The 19,201-nt window shown below is 47.6% G+C and overlaps 1 protein-coding gene across 3 annotated transcripts in view; it reads left to right on the top strand.

Annotated features, from left to right (window-relative positions):
• The window catches only part of SLC7A1 (solute carrier family 7 member 1), a 79,804-nt gene that overhangs the window by 25,514 nt on the left and 35,089 nt on the right, over positions 1-19,201 (top strand). For all 3 annotated transcript variants that reach the window (XM_045466930.1, XM_045467101.1, XM_045467019.1), the window contains exon 2: positions 12,434-12,532. The gene's annotated coding sequence lies outside the window, so the exon portion shown is untranslated. The remainder of the gene's footprint in view (positions 1-12,433; positions 12,533-19,201) is intronic.

The raw sequence follows: 19,201 nt of genomic DNA, 5'->3' as shown, positions 1-19,201 counted from the left end.
TCTTCTGTGTGTGTGAAACGCCAAGGACAGTGTCTGTGACATAGCAGCTGCTCAGATTTTATTAAATTAAGTTGAAGACTTTAAAGAAAAAAGCCTTTTTATAGTGCAGCGTGTTGTTGTAACTAATCACTAGAATCTCTCTGGGCATTTTTGAGATCACGCAAGGTCTTAGACAGCTCGGGTCCAGCTCGCTTTGGAGGAGGAGGGTGAATCCGCAGGTGGTCCGTGACTCCGTCCAGCTGTGCAGTTCTAGAACAGAGGCATTGTGCTCGGAGTAGGCCTGGATGCCCACATTCCCGAGGTGGCAGAAGCAGCTGCAGGTGCCCGGAGTTCACTGCCCGTAAGGCTGGCGTCATCAGGGCTCCTGCAGGGAGCAGATGGCCATCTCAAGCTGGGTAATTGGCGGTGAGCGTAGTAAAGCCACTGTTTACAAAGGCAAGGCCAGGGTTAGGGGTGGTCCGACGGTTTTAGTGGCCTGGGATTGTGAGGGGGCCCTGAGTGGCCCAGCACCCTAGGCTTGGAGGGGCAGGAGAGGGTTTGGTGAGCACAGCTGGCTGTGTTGGGGGGAATGTTCCATCACAGAGCCGCCCACCTCCTGCTGGCCCAGAGAGCTCAGGGTGCACCCAGGTGGGCTGCCAGGGTGTGGTGGAGGAGGGTGGAGGGTGGCTCTGGGACAAACAGAAGAGGAAGTGATTCAGGCACTGGAGGACAGAGACCATTTAGGTCAGCTGTGCGTCCTTACATTTTAGTTTGCTTTAGACAAGGCTCAGTTCTTAAAATACAGTTGAAGTGATCGGACAGAGGCCCATTTTGGAAGGGTTTACACGCCTGGCTTCTTTGGTAAGATTCCTTCAGTTACATAGAATCCTGAAGACCCACATGCAGGTGCTTCTAAGTCATTCCGATGTGGTATTTTGAATAATAATCTTTCTCTTCCTCTTCTTCCTCCTCCTCCTTAAAAAGAGAGGGGTGGGGGAGAGAATGACAGACTTACCAGTGAAAACCACTTTTAATTTGGGATTGATACGAAAGTGGGCCAAGTGCCATAGTTTGCCAAGTCATAGATTTGGGTCGCTGTTTTTCAAAGTGCAGCATGTATGTGCCCTGTGTGCAATTTTAGGGAGTGCACAGACATTTTTGTATTAATAGGTATGTGAAATGGTAACATAGATTAGAAAAACTAGAGACCTGATGTGTCCAGAGCTCACTACCTGTACGGCTGTAGCCATCAGGGGCCCTGCAGGAAACAGATGGCACTTTTCATTGGGTAATGGAGCTGAGTTTAATGTTTGAGTTCAGATCATTTTTGGTGGTATTCCATTTGGGAATAATACAAAGCTTTCTACAAAATAATATTTTATTTATAAAGAGGTGGATTCCTTTAAAAAAAATTTTTTTTAACGTTTATTTATTTTTGAGACAGAGAGAGACAGAGCATGAACGGGGGAGGGGCAGAGAGAGAGGGAGACACAGAATCGGAAGCAGAATCCAGGCTCTGAGCCGTCAGCACAGAGTCCGGTGTGGGGCTTGAACTCACGGACCGTGAGATCGAGACTTGAGCCGAAGTCGGACACTTAACCGACTGAGCCACCCAGGCGCCCCCGGATTCCTTTAACAAACAATGTTACAAGTAACAATATGCATGCTACAAAGATACAGCAAAAACTCCCAAAGCAGGTGTGAGAATAGACTGGTTTGGATGTTTTAGATGGTCCTGTGACTGTCTCCCAGCACTGGGATTCCTTGATGGTTTCTTATTTGGGGACCATCTTACACAGATGAAAATGTTTTCAAGAAGTGCCTCAAGAAATTTTGTCTAAGTTTATGGGAGGAAAGAGAACAGAGCCATTTTTAAGTGGAGTCCCAACTGATACATGGCAGGTGTGTCTGGTGACCCGTCTGCCTGGCCCCCGCTTCTCCTGGGGAGAACGGTTTCCTGGGTGGGAGCCCCGTGGAGTCATAAATCATTCCCTGCACATTAGGTTTCCCTAACTGTGCTCCTGTGTAGGACTGCAGCGACACAGCCAGCTATTTAGCCCCAGGAGAACAAATTAAGTCTATCAAAGTACAGAAATTCAGAGGCTGAGGCTTGCAAGTGCTTGCTTAATTCTTTCTGGTAATCACTGGGCTGGCGCAGGCAGGCTCTTCTCTCCTGGATGTGGGCCGCCCTCCTGGCCACATGCAAGGCTCATTTGTCTTCATACGCTTCTTCAGCGCTGCCGTAGGGTTGGGGACACATCCGTGGGAGGGTAGGGGCGGGCTGACGCCTGCCTGCAGGGAGTTGTGTACCCAGGGCTTGTAAATGCCCCGGAGAGTAGCATGAACTCACCTGTCAGGTGTGCCTGGGCAGACAAAAGGCCGCCACCAAGCCTCGCGAGCATTCCGAACATTCAGTGCAGAAAGTATCCTGAAATTTGTTTCCCAGACAGTTTTCCTTCCAGCTCCCCAAGTTGGGCATGTCTGCTCCCTGCCTCACTGGTGACTTCTCTGTCCTGGGAGTGCACCTTGATGATCTTTGGAAATTCTTTGCTAGTGCTAAGAGACCTTCTTAATTTTTTACCGCCTGATGATCTTTTACTTCTGATTACCTATTAAAGCCTTCCTATTTTCTTGAGATCCTGCGCACAGAGAGGCATTTCCTGTCTCCTGTATCTTGAGTTAAAAGCTTTAAGTGTGTCATTTAAACCAACAAATGCTGCGCTCTTCCTCAGCTTTATTATCCTGTGCCCTGTCACCATGAAGGATCTTTGCTGTGTGTTAAACCTGGAACTTATGTTTGCAGTGGAACAGAACAAGAAAAGACCCAGAGCTTGCAGGGAGGGTGTATTAAATAGGAGTCACTTTCACCTTGGTGAAACGCTCAAAGCAAAATGACTGTTACATATAATAAGTGGCTTGTGCAAGGAGGTGGAGCTCCTCTCACAACTGCAACCGGAGCTACAATTATTGATTTCCGGGGCGGGGGGAGAATTTTGACTTGAAGCGGAATTAAAGTACACGGAGAACATGCTGCTGTTGCACAGAACTTGTGTGGAAGTCCTGGAATCGGCCCAGGTGCCGTTAATAGAAAACCACGCTGAGGTCTCTGGCGGATTGGGCTCTTCTTAGCTTTTATTATTTTTTAACGGCTTTATTGAGTATACTTTAATACCATAAAGTTAATCCATTTAAAGTATAAATTCCGTGCTTTTGATTATATCCACAGAGTTAAGCAACCATTAGCAGAATCACAGAACATTTTATTCACCCCTACACGGAAACCCATAAGCAGTAACAGTGACTCCGCATTCCCTCCTCCATCCTTACCCCAGCCCTAGGCAACCAGTAATACACTTTCTGCCTTTATCTGAGACCTTTCATATAAATGGAAGAGCACAACACGTGGCCTCTTGTGCCTGGTTTCTTTCCCTTAGCATGGTGTTTTCAAGGTTCATCCATGTGGTGGCTGGTGTCAGTGCTTCACTCCTTCTAAGGGCTGAATAATATTCCATTGTATAGATATTCTGTGTTCTGTTTATTCATCATTTGATGGACATTTTGGTGGTTTAAGCATTTTGGTGCTATTCTCAGTCATGCTGCTGTGAACATTTGTGTACACATTTATCTTGGTTATAGATCTAGGGGTGAGTTGCCAGGTCATATGGTAAGTGTGTTGTTTTTTGAGGAATTTTCTTGGTTTTAAAAAAATTATGAATATTTTTTTATCGTACGTTTCAGTGGCATTAAGTACATTCACAATGCTGTGCGGCCATCGCCACATTCCTCCTCCTAGGTTTTTAGGAAACAAGCAACACCATTTCTTGGCCCCCCGAAGAGAAGTAACTTTAACTTTGATTTGGCAAAGGGAGGGGGACAGATTAGTAAAAAGCCTAGTCACTGTTACTTCCTTTTGAGAGCTAGAATGGGTGAAGGGTCCTTGGCCCCAAACCATAGGGTCTGTCTCTGCATGGATGCTACCGCTTTAAAAAATGTTGGTTAAGACCAGCAGCGGGGAGGGGGTGTGTAACTTGAAGAAGCTGCCCAAGAACTGGGAGTAGGGGGCTAGAGAGGTGGGCTGCTGCCTGCATTCTTGGGGTGCCTCCCAGGTACCTCTCCAGGGCACACAGCAGGAGTACAAGAGGCTTATTTTCCTAGTGGATCAACAGATCTACCTGGGCTCTGACAGGTGGCCTCAGGGAATCCTGAACATAAGCGATCACGAGTTCTATTCACCGAGTCTCAAGAGAGTGTACCAATGTAGGGCCAAAATATATGCGTGTGTGTGTTTCCGGGGATCCATCATAGAACTAGAAGAGATCTTGGAGAAGGTTTGTGTAGGCCGTGGACAACAGAGCCCCGACATCCTTCTGCCCATGCCCTGGCAGGCCTGCCCCCTTGCTCTCTCGGGACCCCCTTGTGCTCGTCCATGACTCCAGCTTGCATGTTGCTCACCCCCTGTCTGAGGAGTGCCTGCCTTCTTCCCTCAGCCTTGTCACGCCTTCACCTTGTCCGCTGCCTCCCCTGACCACTCCATCCTGGGTCTGTTGCTCCGAAATTCCCCCATGCCTCCTTTCTCTGCTGCCCATTTGGAGAATGCCCTGTAATGTTTATATTGTATTCGTATGTTTCACCTTTTTTTTTTTTTTTTTAAATAATACGTCACTTGCTCACTGGCAAAGACTATTTTTTTAAACTCTTAAGGTTCAGTTACTGGCAGACAGAAACATCGAATGACCAAAGTCAGGGTAGGTGCCACAGCCTACCCCCTCAGCTTGTTAACGAGATGATTCTTTTAAAATATTGACAAACCGTGTAATTAAGAGCCGATTATTCACACATCAAACAATTGTTCACTTGAACTGGAGAATTTCTTAAAATAGCAGCCCCCCCTGGCTGCATTTATCTATTTGTGTAGCTCATTAACTGTTTGGCAGAGAAATTTCAAAATGCCACGTAGGAACCAGTGCATTTGAAGAACAGTATGAAATGAAGAGAAAAGTATTTCTGAAATATGTCACTTACTCAGAGACAGTCTCCCAAGAATGTATTTACTTTCAAAAGTGCATGATACATTTATGTGGATAAATATATTTATTGTTGTTTTTAAACAATTGCATGAGCCTCACAGTAGTTTCCTCTTTGGAGAAGTGAGGAAACTAAGATTCAGAATGATTTGCCCCAACTCATTCACCTGGTCAGCATTTGAGCAGAGATTCAAACCAAAGTCTGTCTCCTTGAAAACCTCTGTGTCCTCATTCCTTTGCATGTCACTGTTAAGTGGGGGATCCTCCTCGTGTCTAATTAAAGTTTTGCTGTAATTACGTTATGGCCCATTGCCCTGGGGGACCTATTATAATCTCATGTAGTGTTTCAGTAGCATTAAATATAATGGAGCATCCAGGTGGGTTTAGAGTCGGATGCGCCAAGGTTTGAACCAAGGCTCCGCTTTATAACTACTTTACACAGCTGGCTTGCCCTAAGTGAAGGGGGTGTGACAGCTGTGTAAACTTCAAGGCCTGGTTTGAGTGTTAGATGAGGTTGTACACATACATACAGTGCCTTCCACGGGAGTGTCGGCACATGGTAGACGTTTAACATGAACGTTAGCCATTCTTACTGTTGTTATTGCTTATGAGGGGTATGGCTGGCTTCAGATGCGTGTTTATTACTCCAGACTCAGAGGCAGAATTCAGAGGCTGGTGGGTGACAACTGGGAAGGGGGTGGGGGGGAGTGGCTGCCTGGAGCGTCACTTCTTCATGCCTGCCTTCAGTAGCCTGGCTCTTCCTCCCTCCCCCATTCTCCCCTCTCTTTCCTGCCCTGATCAGTGTTTCCTGTGACAGCCTGGGAGGATTTCTGCATCAGATGTTGGATTGGTCCCTTCCAACTCTTAGAACTCGTGATTTCATTTTTTGAATCTCGGGCATTAAAAAATAGATGTCCATGGCTCCTTGGAGGGCAGAACGTTTCTGGGAGAGGGAGAAACGACCTTCCTCATAGGCTGGACGCTGCCTCATCTCAGTGCTTTCTCGGAACCACAGAGTGGAGATGTCCTTCCCACTCAGACACTGAAACGGTGTGTTTGGCGTAACAAGAGGACTTTTTAGTAAAGTGGCCGTGGGCTCTTTCTGTTGTCCTGGTCACTGCCGTTCGGAGCTTCTGTGCCTGCCCCGTGACCTGGGGATGAGGCATTCTCCCTGGCGGACCTTGTGAGCGTGGTGGGGCTTAGCTGGTTGGCTCCTTTCCCTCACAGGGGCCCTGCCTGGCCGTCCCATCAGCCCTTCACGGTTTGACCTTCACCTTCCAGGCAGAGTCATCAGAGGGCGAGGGTCTCAAGCCTTCTACAAGATACCAGTTCACCCTCAGAAGTGAGAACTCAGATTAATAACGGGAGCATGTCTTAGTCCACACGGCGTTTTTTAATCGTTTACTTTTTCCCGTCGTCTCCTTGCCTCTTAGTTATTCTCAATCCTGGTTTGGGTACCCGGGAGGGTTCTCCAGGGATATGGTGACAAGGTTTTGCTCTCTTGTGAATATGTGCTTGTTTTCAGATATTGTAGCTTTTTTTTTTTTTTTTTGATAGAATTATTAAACCAGTTTACTTAAAAAGGAAACTCTATGGAACACTTTGCGGTCTGCAGTTTCACACGTAAGGCAGGCTTTCTCCACCCCAGTGCTCCCGAGCCTCTCTGTTGGAAGGCTGTCCGTGCAGCAGTCCTGGCCTCTGAGCACTAGATGGCAACACCTGCTTCCCTCGGCTATGGCCACTGGAAATGTCTCCAGGCACTGCCTGATGCCCCTTGGTGGGAGCAGAGTCACCCCTGCTTGAGAACTGCATCCCGTGACCTCTGACTGGCCCCCGCCAGCTTCTCCTGCCACCCCTCCTCTTCCCTTGGCATCACCAGGAGACACGGGCCGATGGGGAAGAGCGCCCTTCACTGGCCCATTGCAGTGCAGAGCAAAGAAGGGGTTTGTGGCCTTTTCCCAGAGTATTTTGCGTCTCAGAGGAAGGTTGAGTCATCAAATTGTGAGCCCAGCGGTCTTTTCCTTGGTGCAGAATGGCTGGAGTAATTTTAGTTATCGAAGGATAGGGGGTAGGATAAATGTCTTGCTCTTATTTCCTTGACCATGTTTCCTTTAGAGTTTGTCATTTTTTCCCCCAGTAAGTTTTGTAGGACCAGAGTGTGTGGTCTTTCGAACAGCATTTATGCTTAAATGCTATTGCCGTCTCAGGGAGTAGACAGAAACTGGTATAGGTCCCAAATACAGGCGGGATTAGGACGGACGTTGGAAATTGGAAGAAGAGGTGAGTTACTCACATTCTGAGATGGACGCTGGAATCTATTCTGCGAGTTTTCCTGGGGAGCTGCTGAGTAGCAGCTGTAAAGCCCATGGTCACGGGTAGAAGACACCCCCCTACCGTTGAGGAGCTGGTAAGCCAGTGTGTGTTGTGCTCCCATGGAGCTGTGGAAGTCAGGAAGTGTGGGTCCAGTGGAAACATAGGAGAACATAGTATTTTGGATGCTGGTACCCTCCAGATCTGCCCCTTGAGGGTATGTTGTTTCAGTTAATAAGGGTGTGATCATTTCTGGGTAGATCTAAAGTGCGGGGTTAAGGCTGGGAGGCCGAAGGAGAGAAGGGATCACTCCCATATTCCTGTGGTTCTCTCAACGGGTTGCAGGTGCAGCTGGGACAGTCCGGACTGTTCTTGATGCGGTTCCTACAGTGCCCACGCAGCAGGCTCCCCAGGGACCAGGAGACGAAAGTATGAGAGCCTCTGAGCTCAGTTCTGGATCCTTTGGTGATGCCCGGAAGCCTGCCCTGCTGGTTCTGGGGACACTGCAGGCTCCTTCCTGTACTTGGGGCTTTGGTTCCATCCTCCCCGTCGTTCCTGGAGCAGAAAAGTGGTTTCTGTTTAACTACTCAGCCTCTTAGCCTGTGTTCCCTTTTAACCGACAGAAATCTTATGGTGAAATTTGAAAACTATTCATGCCAAAGAAAACAGTTAATTATGATTTGCTTTTTTCAACCACAGATGCTCCGCCTTCAGGATTCTGACAGCCCACACATCCGCTGGGGAACTTCCTTGGGCGTCCCATAGGTTGCTGGGCCTTCCCAGAGGAGCTCCGTTCTTGCCAGCGTTCTCGGCGAGAGTCCGTGGACTTAACAGAAATCCCCCGATCGCCTTGAACTGTGCTGTCTGTAGCTTTGTTCCTTACAGTAACCATAACATCTGACCTTCCCGTGTGTAGTTGGGGCTCATCTTACTTCTGGTAATTTCATGCAGTTGCTTTAGGAAACCAGAAGCGTTCTTCCTCCAGTGACTATTTCGTCCATCCTTAGTTTTCAAAGATGTATTTCCAGTGATAGACTTTAAGAAGTCAGAGATTTTGGTCCAATAAAGGTCACTGCCGCCTCTCTGGTTTCTGAAACTGTATCTGGCGCCCAAGACATTTGTAGAATGAATGGAATAAAATCACATTCACAGGCAAAGCAGGTACTTAAGTTGCCAAAGAGCTGGGGGTTGTGTCTCATAAATGGGAAAGCATTTTTAGTGGTTCATCAGTGTACTTAATGAAAAGACCTGATTCCCTTTGATGTGTAAATTACTCAGTGGAAGTATGTTTGCTGGTGTTTCCATGTTATTTTATGTACATATTTCCTGTCAGTGTGCCAGGTGCCCCCCGTTACCCAGAGCCACATGGTGTCATAGCCACACCCTTTCAGTGAAGCTTGTCAGGGGTGGTGTTGAAATGTTGCTTGCTGTGTTTATGACACAAGTGAAATTGAATCCTTAAGGTCTGAAGTGTATGTAGCATTCTCCTTCCTTGGTAAAAAGTGAGTCGCCAGATCTGTAGGAGTAGAATGATCGGTTGGAACATTCTTGGATTAAAGAAAAGCAATTATAATGAGTTTATTTGCTATGCATTCCAACCCCATTAATCCTGATGAGTTCAGCCTGGATTAACGTATGGCATGCTTTTCTTCTGGACTTCCAGCTTGAGCATTAACTGCTTGCATACCATGACAGGAGAATGGGAGCAGAGTGGGGATCCCCTTTAGGCTGCTTCATCATGCCCAAAGAAGCAGGAGAGGACCTTGTGTGATGGGAGCATATACCCAGCTTGGTGCTGTGTTCACTTGATTGGGCAGCCCATAAGGGAGCGGTTCTCAAGCTGTTCGGTCCCAGAACCGCCTTGTGCTCTTACAGACTATTGAGGACTCGAAGGAACTCTTGCTTATGTGGGTGGTACGTATCAACATTAATCATCTTACAAATTTGAGTTGGGATCAGCTTCAAATATTTACGTACTAATCCATCTAAAAATAACAATAAGCCATTTACTGTTAATGTATCATTTCTATGAAAAATAACTAGTTGCTAAATAATTTAATGGGAGTAGTGTCATTTTACATATTTACAAATCTCTTTAATGCTCAGCTTAATAGAAGGCAGCTTGATTGTTATGTCTAATTATGCATCAGTCGGTTTTGATGTCTGTTTTAGTTGAAATATATAAAGAAAATAGGCCTCAGGTAGATACTTGGAAAAGGATAGTAGCCTTTTTGGATAATTATGAGTGTTCTTTTTTTTTTTTTTTTTTTAATGTTTATTTATTTTTGAGAGAGAAAGACAGAGTGTGAGCAGGGGAGGGACAGAGAGGGAGGGAGACACAGAATCTGAAGCGGGCTCCAGGCTCTGAGCTGTCAGCACAGAGCCCGATGCGGGGCTCGAACTTATGAACCTCGATATTATGACCTGAGCCGAAGTCAGACACTTAACCGACTGAGCCACCCAGGCGCCCCTGAGTGTTCTTTTTCGATACTGCACAAAAACTTGAAAGGAGGTAGTTGGTTCCACAGTGGAATCTAAAACCATATTGACAGGCTTTTTGTACTTGAAAATGTGTCTGTTTTGTACTTTTTTCAAAAATTCCACTTTGTACTTTGAATCAGTCGTTTGTCCATGTTTCAGTGAAATACTGTCTTAATGAATTATGCAGATCTTCAAACGTTGACAGATTTCATCATGTAATTGTTTTCTAAAAATCGCATTTGTTAACATCACCACCAGTGTCATCAGAAAACTGTTTTAAGTTTTGGGAATCTTTTGAGTTCTTGGTGATGGATGCAAGTTTTCCAAAATTCTGGTTTTTTTTTTTGTTTTTTTGTTTTTTTGTTTGAAAGCTCAAATTTTATCGTTGGCAACAAAGCATTGTTAGTTATTTACCTTCTAGCTTCTGCTCCTTTTATTTCAGAGTTTTATTCCTAAGATACAGATCCGATCATGGCTCTTGGCTCTCTCTCCCTTCCCGGAAGGACAAAGTGTAGTTTTCTTGGCTTGGCCACAAGGACTTGGATGAATTTGCCCCTATCTCCCAGCACTTTGATAGTTTCCAGCCTTGTTTCCAGCCTCTGTGTTTTTTTGTTTTTGTTTTTTCATTGGCTTAAAACAGCACACATTTATTGCCTGACGGTTCTGGATGGAGGTCAGAAGTCCGAAATACATCTCACCAGGCTCAAGTCAAGGTGGTGGCAGGGGTGTGTTCCTTTCTGAGGACTCTTGAGAGACAGTTCAGTTCCTTGTCCCTCCCAGCCTGCCTGCCTTCCTTGGCTCCTGGTCCCCTGACACATTCAAAGCCAGCAGTGGCTGATGGTGTCTTTGTCACATTGCATCCCTCTGACACTGACTCTCCCGCCCCCTCTTCCACTTGGTGGACCCTCGTGACTACATCAGGCTCGCCACAGGAAAATCTTCCCATCTCAAGGTCAGCTGATTAGCATCTTTATTCCTCTTGCAACCTTAATTCGTCCTTGCCGTGTAACCTAACATATTCACCAATTCCTGGAATTGGGATTTGGATGTTTGGTGGGGGGGGGGGGGGACGGTATTATTCTGGCAGCCACATTCAAGCCTGTCTAGTTTCACAGTTCAGTTCCTGCTGTGTATATGTTGGCTAGACTCGTCCTTTAGGGCTTCACTGCAAAGGCCTTTCCTCACGTCTTCAGGTGGGGCCAACCACTTTCTCTTCAGCCAAGACAGAGACTCACATATGAGCCACACCACCTCAGTGCCCTTGTCCCCAGTAAGGCATCTGTAGGTCAGTCTCCCCTGCAGGGCCGTGACCCTGTCAGTGCCCTTGTGGTACCTGGCATATGATAGAGAAAGAGCAACACGCTGTCAATTTGGGGCATTTGATTATGGGCCGTGTTTTAGATGCCATCGACTGCATGTTCAGTGTCTTCGGTGTGATAATGGCATTGCAGTTTTGCCGGAGATGTTGTTCTTAGGAGTTACCAAAACAGAGGTCAAGTGTCACGGTAGCTATTATAGCTCACTATCAGATGGTTCACGAGAAAAGTTTATATAAAAATAAAACGAACACGGCAAAATGAGAAATGTCGGTAAATGTAGATGAAGGGTATGTAAACGTTCCTTTCGTGTTTCTGTAGGTTTTCACATTTTGCAAATCGCGGAAAAGAACGAAGCCTTGAGTACAATGAGCATACAAAAGGTGTGGGTTGGGATAGAGTAGGATCTCTGTGGTTGGAAATCTGGTTTGCTGCTGTGGAAGTTCCAAAACTCTGTTGATTAGCGTCTTGATGTGCATCTTTGGTGTAATGATAATCCGCTCTGGGTTTCATTAGTGCAGATCACGTCAGGAGACTTTAATTAAACCTCTCCAGCTCCTGGGTGAGCGCGTGAGTGTGTGCAAAGTAGAAGTGGTAGGATTGAGGAGACAGAGGACTTTATATCAGCAGAGGTAGCTTGCTTTCGGATGGGGGGGCTCCGGCCACTCGATCCCATTCCTTGTGGGACTGCAGGCCACTCCGCTAGGCTCATGGTGACAGCGTGCGTTCTACATTTAGAGCACCCTGGCCCATCCTGACGTCTCCAGGGCAGGCGTACGTTTGTGCCCATCCGTCAGCTGGTCCAGAGAGTCTTTGGCAAGATGGCCACTCACTGGTGGAGTCTGTTTCCTGAGGGACCCAGATAAGACTTTCTGCCCCCGCCACTTTCAGTTCTCAGTGCGGTTGTCAGAGGTGGGGGGGGGGGGTGGATTCTCTCCCCACACGGCTTTGTGCCTTCCCACCTACCACCCATCTACCTTTGTGCCCTAGGTCTATGGAGGGAGTCTGTCTGGGTGATGCTTGTTTGAGATTTGGTCCTCGTTGGTCGAGGTCACATGGTAAGATCTCTGGTTCGGAGGACATCTCGTCCAGTTTCCCGTCTTGTCCCCTGCCCAGTGGTGCTTCACCATATGCCTGTTCGGTCCCCGTGAAGGGACCCTTACCTGCCTGGCCTCTGATGCCACCTACCTTTGCTTGGTGTTATAGGTCGGGTGTCTTTTCTGACTCCGAGCTGAACAGAATCATCCCTCGCCTCACAGCCACAGGCATGGAGGTTCTGGGGCCCAGGTGGGTGGCGCCTAACGTCTCTTCTTTGCTTCCCAGGAGCCGGAAGTGCCCACCTCATCCCTCCTGAGACGTCTTTGCGCCAGGACCCAGGCGATCCTCGGGTGACAAGGTGACAAGTCCTCACATCTGTTCCAGGTACAGTCTGCCCATCTGCACGCTGGCAGGGTGGTCTCTTGGGCACTAGAAATGGATTGTCCGTTTAGACCTTCAGTTGGCTGTTGACTTTATAAATTAACTGACAGCTACACCCTGCGTCATCATCTTTTAAAGCTTATCTATCACTGCTCTGCCTCTTCAGAGCCCTTAGCAGTTCAGGCCCATCCCCTCGTCAGAAAACGCGAGTGCCCCTTCACTTTTGCGGACTTATTAAATTTCTGCATTTCCTTGAGACAGAACTCCCAGCACCCTGCCCAATGCAAGGCTTGGGAACTGGGGGGGGGGGGGAAGACTGACATCCCAGGTGAAATCTATGTCCATCAGGGCAGCTGTGGAGAGAGGATCTGCCGAAGCCTGCCGCTCACTCCCGGTGTGGATGCAGGGCTGCTGCGTGGTGTGTAGCCCTTGGTGGCCCTCACTCTGGGCAGCGGCCCCTGGCCTGTCCGTGCTGGTGTGCAATGCCGTGACACTGATGGTTTGCACTGCGGTGCTGCCTTTGACTCTTGGAGCCTTGGTGCTTCTCAGGGTCAAGGGCTGGCTCCAGTTTCCTTCCTGCTCTCAAGCCTTTCCTCCTGCTCCTATCTCTTTATTCCTCTGCTTTCCCCCCTTTTACTTAGAGATTCTCCCGTAGCTTATTCCTAGGTTCAGGTGTTGTAGTGATCTGCTATAGGCCAGTGCATTTCAGGCTGGGCCTTGGAGCCGCAGAGTCCTGAGGGGGGGCCAAGGGGCCAGGCAGGGAGGGCGGGGGCAGGTCAGGGCTAGCCAGCGGGGCTCAGTGGCTCCCGTCTCTCTGTGTAAGAGAGGCTCCACTTTTATTTGATTCTTACATTTGGGTTTGGCAGATGTGGTTTGGGAAAGATGGGTTCTACTATTAAAATACTTGAGAGCTATTACTCCTGTTAGCTTTTGATTAAAATAACAAGTTCACTGAGTATGGGCACTTCATTGTTATTGTTGCTATTTTATGCATCATCAAAAGGAGGTAGTTTTTTCAGGTGCGTGTGTTTACAAAAGAACCTCCCCTGACTTCTCTCCCTCCCTCTCACATTCTTACTGTCCTTTGCGGCCATTCATATTCTTAATTCCAAAAATAGCTGTATTAAGAATGCACACGTAGGGGCGCCTGGGTGGCTCAGTCAGTTAAGCGTCTGACTTCGGCTCAGGTCATGATCTCATGGTTTGTGAGTTCAAGCCCTGTGTCGGGCTCTGTGCTGACAGCGCGGAGCCCGGAGCCTGCTTTGAGTTCTGTGTCTCCCTCTCTGTCTGCCCCTCCCCCCCCCAAAATGAATAAACATTAAAAAAAAATTTTTCTTTTAATGTTGAAAAAAAAGAATGCACACATAATCAGGGTCAGCAGCCCATGCCATCCTTCATCAGAGGAACTTTGTGGGGGATATGGCCAGCGGCCTTTGCCACAGGTAGGCGTCTTTGAGCAGTGACCTTGAAATAAGAAGGAGGGGCCAGACTCCCCAAAGCTCCTACCGCATAGTTCATAGGGAGGCTCACGGCTGGAAGTACACCGCATGTTTATGAGGCCCTTGCAACTGTGTAAATGTCAGAAACCAAGGTGCACAGTTACCAGGTGTACTTTCCCAAAAGACCATAAAACTGGATCCTTGCCGGCAGGGAAGTGCGGCCGGGGAGGGGGGAACATCCTGTGTGGTGCCAGAAGCCATTGTGAACCTTGCGTGTCCTTTTCTTTCCTCCTCTTTTCAGGGCCTGTTTAGTAAGAGTGCTTAGAGTGAATTCATTCTGCATTCTTCCTCCCCTTCCTGCAGTCGTCAGATGTGTCTCTGCTATCTTAACAGACTATTTTAGAAACCCTTCCTGTTACCTAATACCAGGGCTTGGCACGTGGTGCTGAGTGTTCACATCGGAATGAAAAGTCTGTATCAGATCTGTTTCTCAGGATCAGGATGCTGTGACCGAATGTGTGGGGAAGCCATCGATGGTTCTTAGGTCCTCCGGCACAAGTCCTGAACTGCAACTAAATCAGGGGAATTCACGACCTACTGGAAACCACCATGAGGTTGCCCCTTCTTGAGTGAAGAGATACAGACCAGGTGCCAGATGGCGGCAGAGGTGGTGCATCCCCTGGAGGCTCTTTGGTCTCTGCCATACTTGTTTGTGCGCTTCAGTTTATCATAATGTCTTCCTGCCCAGAGGGCGGACAGCTTTGTTCCGTTCCCTGCTGTTTCATCAGCACTTAGAAGCGGGGGAGGCCTATAGTAGGCTTAAGGTAAATATTTGTCGAATGGGTAGATGGTTGCTTTAGTCTTTCTTTCCAGACAGAGCACAGGGACGGTGCGCTGCTTATCTTTGTAGCTCCCGTAAGTCCCAGAAGAGTGACACAGGGCAAATACGCAATTTTGTAAACAATGAAATAATAGTCATTTAGTGCATACCATGCTTCCAGAGGAGGCAGTTGCTTTCAAATCGTTCATCCTTAACCAAGAAAAAATAGTTTCAGGTCCAGAAAAGGTTAACTCCACCATTAAAACAGAGGAGGAGAAATGTTGGGCTCTGGTTTTAAGTCCTTGAAGGTGTAAGAGAGAACGAATGCAAACCCACTCACTGTCTCATGACGGGGCCACGGAGGAGTACTCTGTCACCACACAACAATCACCACAAACGTAGAGGCCCAAAACAACACACATCTATTGTTCCATTGCTCCTGTGGTCAGAAGTCAGGGCCCGGCCTGGCTCACGAGGCTGCAGTCAACGTGTTGCCTAGGGCTTGGTTCTCATCTGGAAGCATGGCTGGGGTAGAATCTGCTTCTACGCTCCCTCAGGTTGTTGGGCAGATCCATGTCCTCATGATTGTACGACCCGGGGCCCTGGCCTCTCTCTGGCCGACCTGGAGGCCATGTTCGTTGCCATATGGGTTTTCCTGGCGTGGCCGCCGCGTTCATTAAGCTGACGAGGAGGACGCTAGCAAGATGGAGCTCATGTAACGTAAGCTCCGTGGAGTGACGGCCAGCGCCGTCGCCACGTTCTGTTGACTGGAAGCAAGTCCCAGTTCTACACACACTCCAGGAGACACCGGGAGTGGATCACGGGGCCACCTTAGAGGCTGCGTACCACTGATTGCCTTTCCTTGCTCTTTGAGGAGTGGTTCCCGTCTGCTATCCATTTTTGTGGGAAACTGTTTTGCTCCTTTCTTTTTTCCACGGTGATCCATGATTTTAAATCTGTTAAAGGATCACGACCCTAAAGGGTCCATTTATTCTTCTAACCAATTTGGATATTCTCCTGCCCTCACTGTCCCTGCTGGGTGGTGGATGCCCAGAGCGCGTGGCTCTACATCAGGAATGTTGGGTTAAGTTGCTGCTGTCTGTGACCCGCTTCGGAACCCAGCTGCAGTTTTCTGGCGTTGTTTGTAAAGGAGAATGTGGTCCTGGATAATTGGATGCTGTCGTATTGACAGGCGCCGGGGTTGAATTCGGGTAGCGTTCTGTAGGACAGTGCGGTTATGGTATTGCACTGGGGTCTTGCATTACAACACAGCAGGTGGCACTGCCTGTGACGGACGATGCATCTGTGGTCTGACATGCTAAAAGAGCCCCTGCACACCTAATGCTGCCGTCCAGCTCTCTTGCCCAGTGGGAGTAACTACATTTGTCCGACTTTGTGGGCTGCTTTGTCCACCTCTGACTTTGGCCTGACCCTCTGCCAGGCCTCCCCTGGCTTTGACCGTTCGGTCCAGCGTTCTGGTACGCACACACCCTTGCGGCACTGGCCATTTGCTTCTGGTGCCTCAGAGTCATTTCAGGCCACGAGAAGCACATTCTCTGCTGTGCTGTCTCTGCTGAGACTGTTCTGTCACCACGCACTAGGGTGTTTCCTCCAAGCACATGACATAAAAAAAACACCTCGTGGTCGAAAAGCGCGGCAGGTAGTTGTTTGGACCCAAGACAGGTGAGGTGGCAAATGACACGAGAAGGCTGTGGTGTTTCTTTCAACTTTTACATGCTTTTCTTTGGGGATGAATGCCTGAAATTTTAGCTGCCTGTGAGATATGGGTATAGGAAGCCATTTCCCGCTTAGGGATTATTTGTGCATGATACACCACATAGATAATTCCCATGGTAACTTTGGGTGTGAGGAGCATGTGTATTTCAGGGCTCCTTGAGGAAAAAACGGGGAGCAAACGGCAGGTAAATATCAAAGATTATAGCATTTGTTTGCTCAAAAGTGCTTTATTAGTTGGATTAAAATATCATGCTCAAAAGACCAATATAATTGAATTTGTCCCCCAAAGAAAGAAGGCTGAGCCACGAGCAGTGAGCTGTTTCCCGCTGGTCTGGTGCTGTTTCCCGCTCTGGTCTGTCCTTCACAATAAGACCAAATCAAGCCTCCCAAGAAAATATTTTTTTGATGTCCTTCTTTTGCTTAAAATTTTTAGGTCTGAGTATAAATCCCTCAGCTGGCCGTGCAAGACTCCTGGAAATGGACCGTCCTGCCCTGCCCTCCCGCTCTGCTCCGCACAGCCAGCCTCACCTGTGTGGTCCCGGCGGTTCTGCAGGCCTGTGCCTTACCTCCCCTGTGGGGCCACAGCCCGCCCAGTGGTGACAGATGAACCACAACACTGTGCTTGTGTCCCTCATAGCATGTAGCACAAACACAGGCGTGCCTACAAGTGTCTCTCTTTCCCTACAAGTGTCTCTGTTTCAGCAGCTGCCAGCTTCTGAATAACCTAAGAATCACTCCTTTTTTCTTGGAACTGTTCTTTGGAACTCATGTTACCTTTTCTGATTTCAGTCTAATTCCCCGTGTATGATACAGACCCAAGTCTGTATAGGAACGAGACTGGTAAGAGGTAAGACCAGGCCTGCCGATTACGGATTCTTTGCTCTAGGCTGTTTTTATGTAAAACATAGCTGAATACTGACGATTTTATATGCTTCAACCTAATCCTACATAAAAGACTATTTAACTAATATGTGGCCATGGCTAACAGTGCTGAGGGGCTATCCTGGCCCTGATACAGGTTGTTGAAGAATTTCCTCTTTGTTTTCTGGGCCAGCCCTGGATGAATTCCTTTCTTTTCACATTGACTTCTGGAAATTTCCAAATGTGCACAAATATAGAGAGAGAGCATAATGAAACCCCATGTACTCAATTGTCCACATCTCCAGATAGACTCCTGACATGGTTCAACTTGTCTTTGGACCTTATGCCTTCCTTTTTTTCCACTTATTTGTTTGTTGGTTTTATTAGAATATTTTCTTCTCCTTAACTCAGAAGCAGTACCACACTTCTAGAGAAAATTGTCAAAATGCAGAATCTAAAAAAATGCCCTAAGTCCCCTGTTGAGAAACACCTATTTCAGTTTTCTTTCTAGACCATTCTTTATAAAAACTCATATTCAGTATGTTATTATTTCTCAGGGATGCTATGCATGGGTTTTTGTGGGTTTTTTTTTGACACTTTCTCTCCACTTTTATCAGGATGTAGTATCTCCAGCATAAGCTTAATCCATCTTCTTTGGCTGGTTGTTTCCTTTCATACTTTTCTAATCCTTGCTGTCTGTATGCTTTCCGGAATGCTGCCTGAAGCCCTGGTTGAGCCCTGCAACCCAAATTACTCACTTTTCCTTAGATAAAGCTCCTTATTGACTCGAAGCTGGTGGGTCTTGGCCAATGGGTGGAGTCCGTTGATTCACTCCACCATGTGAATAACTGACTTAATTTTTGCAGAGGAATTATCACTCAGGAAGAGGGTGTCCCTTAACTCTTGGGAATCTTTTATTTGTAGGACCGGGTGACACATGAAGAATCGTCGACAGCAGCGGGGAATAGGCCTGGTCAAAGTGGAATGCGTCTGGCAGCTGGCATAGAGTAGGGCTTCTGGAATCTGGTGACCTGGGCCAAATCCTGGCTCTGCCGCATGCAGGTTAGGTGACTGTGGGCAACAGCACCTGCCGCCTGAACTCCACTCTTACTCTCACGAGAGGAGTAACAATTGCTATTGACGGTCTCTGATGCGGATTAAATGAACTCGTGCGTATGTGTCTTTTGAGGAGCTGGTGTAGAATGTTGGTTGCTTCCAGCGGACCCCAGTCCCCTGCGCGGCTGCTCTCCAGCTCAGTTCAGGGAGCTGGACCTGGCTTTTCACAGCTTCTTTGTCTATTTTGGAACCAGTGCGTTTTCTAGAAATTCCAGGTTATTTTCACACAATTGCTTGTGACCATGGGAAGATGGGGGAGGGCGGAAATTACAGGAGCTTGGGGTCTAAATCAGTGAACTGCCTGGCTTTGTCGGGTGAATGCATTAGTAAATGGAAAACTATTGGTCTGTGTGAACATGCAGTGAAAGACGAGCTTTGCGTAGAATCCTCTGCCTTGTGGTGGTTCCAGATGCCAGTTTTCCTTGTGCTTTTGGAAACAGAGGATGCTTCTGGAAAGAGCCATGGAAAACTCTTGTCTTTCAGGATACCTTAGAGGCCTAGAGAATTAAAGAGGCAATGTTGTGGTAGTAAGTCTGAATTCTAATCTGAGGGGAACTTTCTTTAAGATATTTCTTTTCCATTTGAGAGCCAAATGTACAGCAGTTTTTAAGGCCCAAATGAAGTGCTTTACAGCTCATATAAAGCCGATTTTATGAAATCTCCTACTCCTTAGGACCAGGCTTCTGTTTAGTTCTGGTT

The sequence above is a fragment of the Leopardus geoffroyi genome, chromosome A1 (assembly GCF_018350155.1).
Source record: "Leopardus geoffroyi isolate Oge1 chromosome A1, O.geoffroyi_Oge1_pat1.0, whole genome shotgun sequence".
In the NCBI taxonomy this organism is placed as follows: Eukaryota; Metazoa; Chordata; class Mammalia; order Carnivora; family Felidae; genus Leopardus; species Leopardus geoffroyi.
Note: the sequence above shows the minus strand (reverse complement) of the source record. Positions and strands in the feature narration are given on the sequence as shown.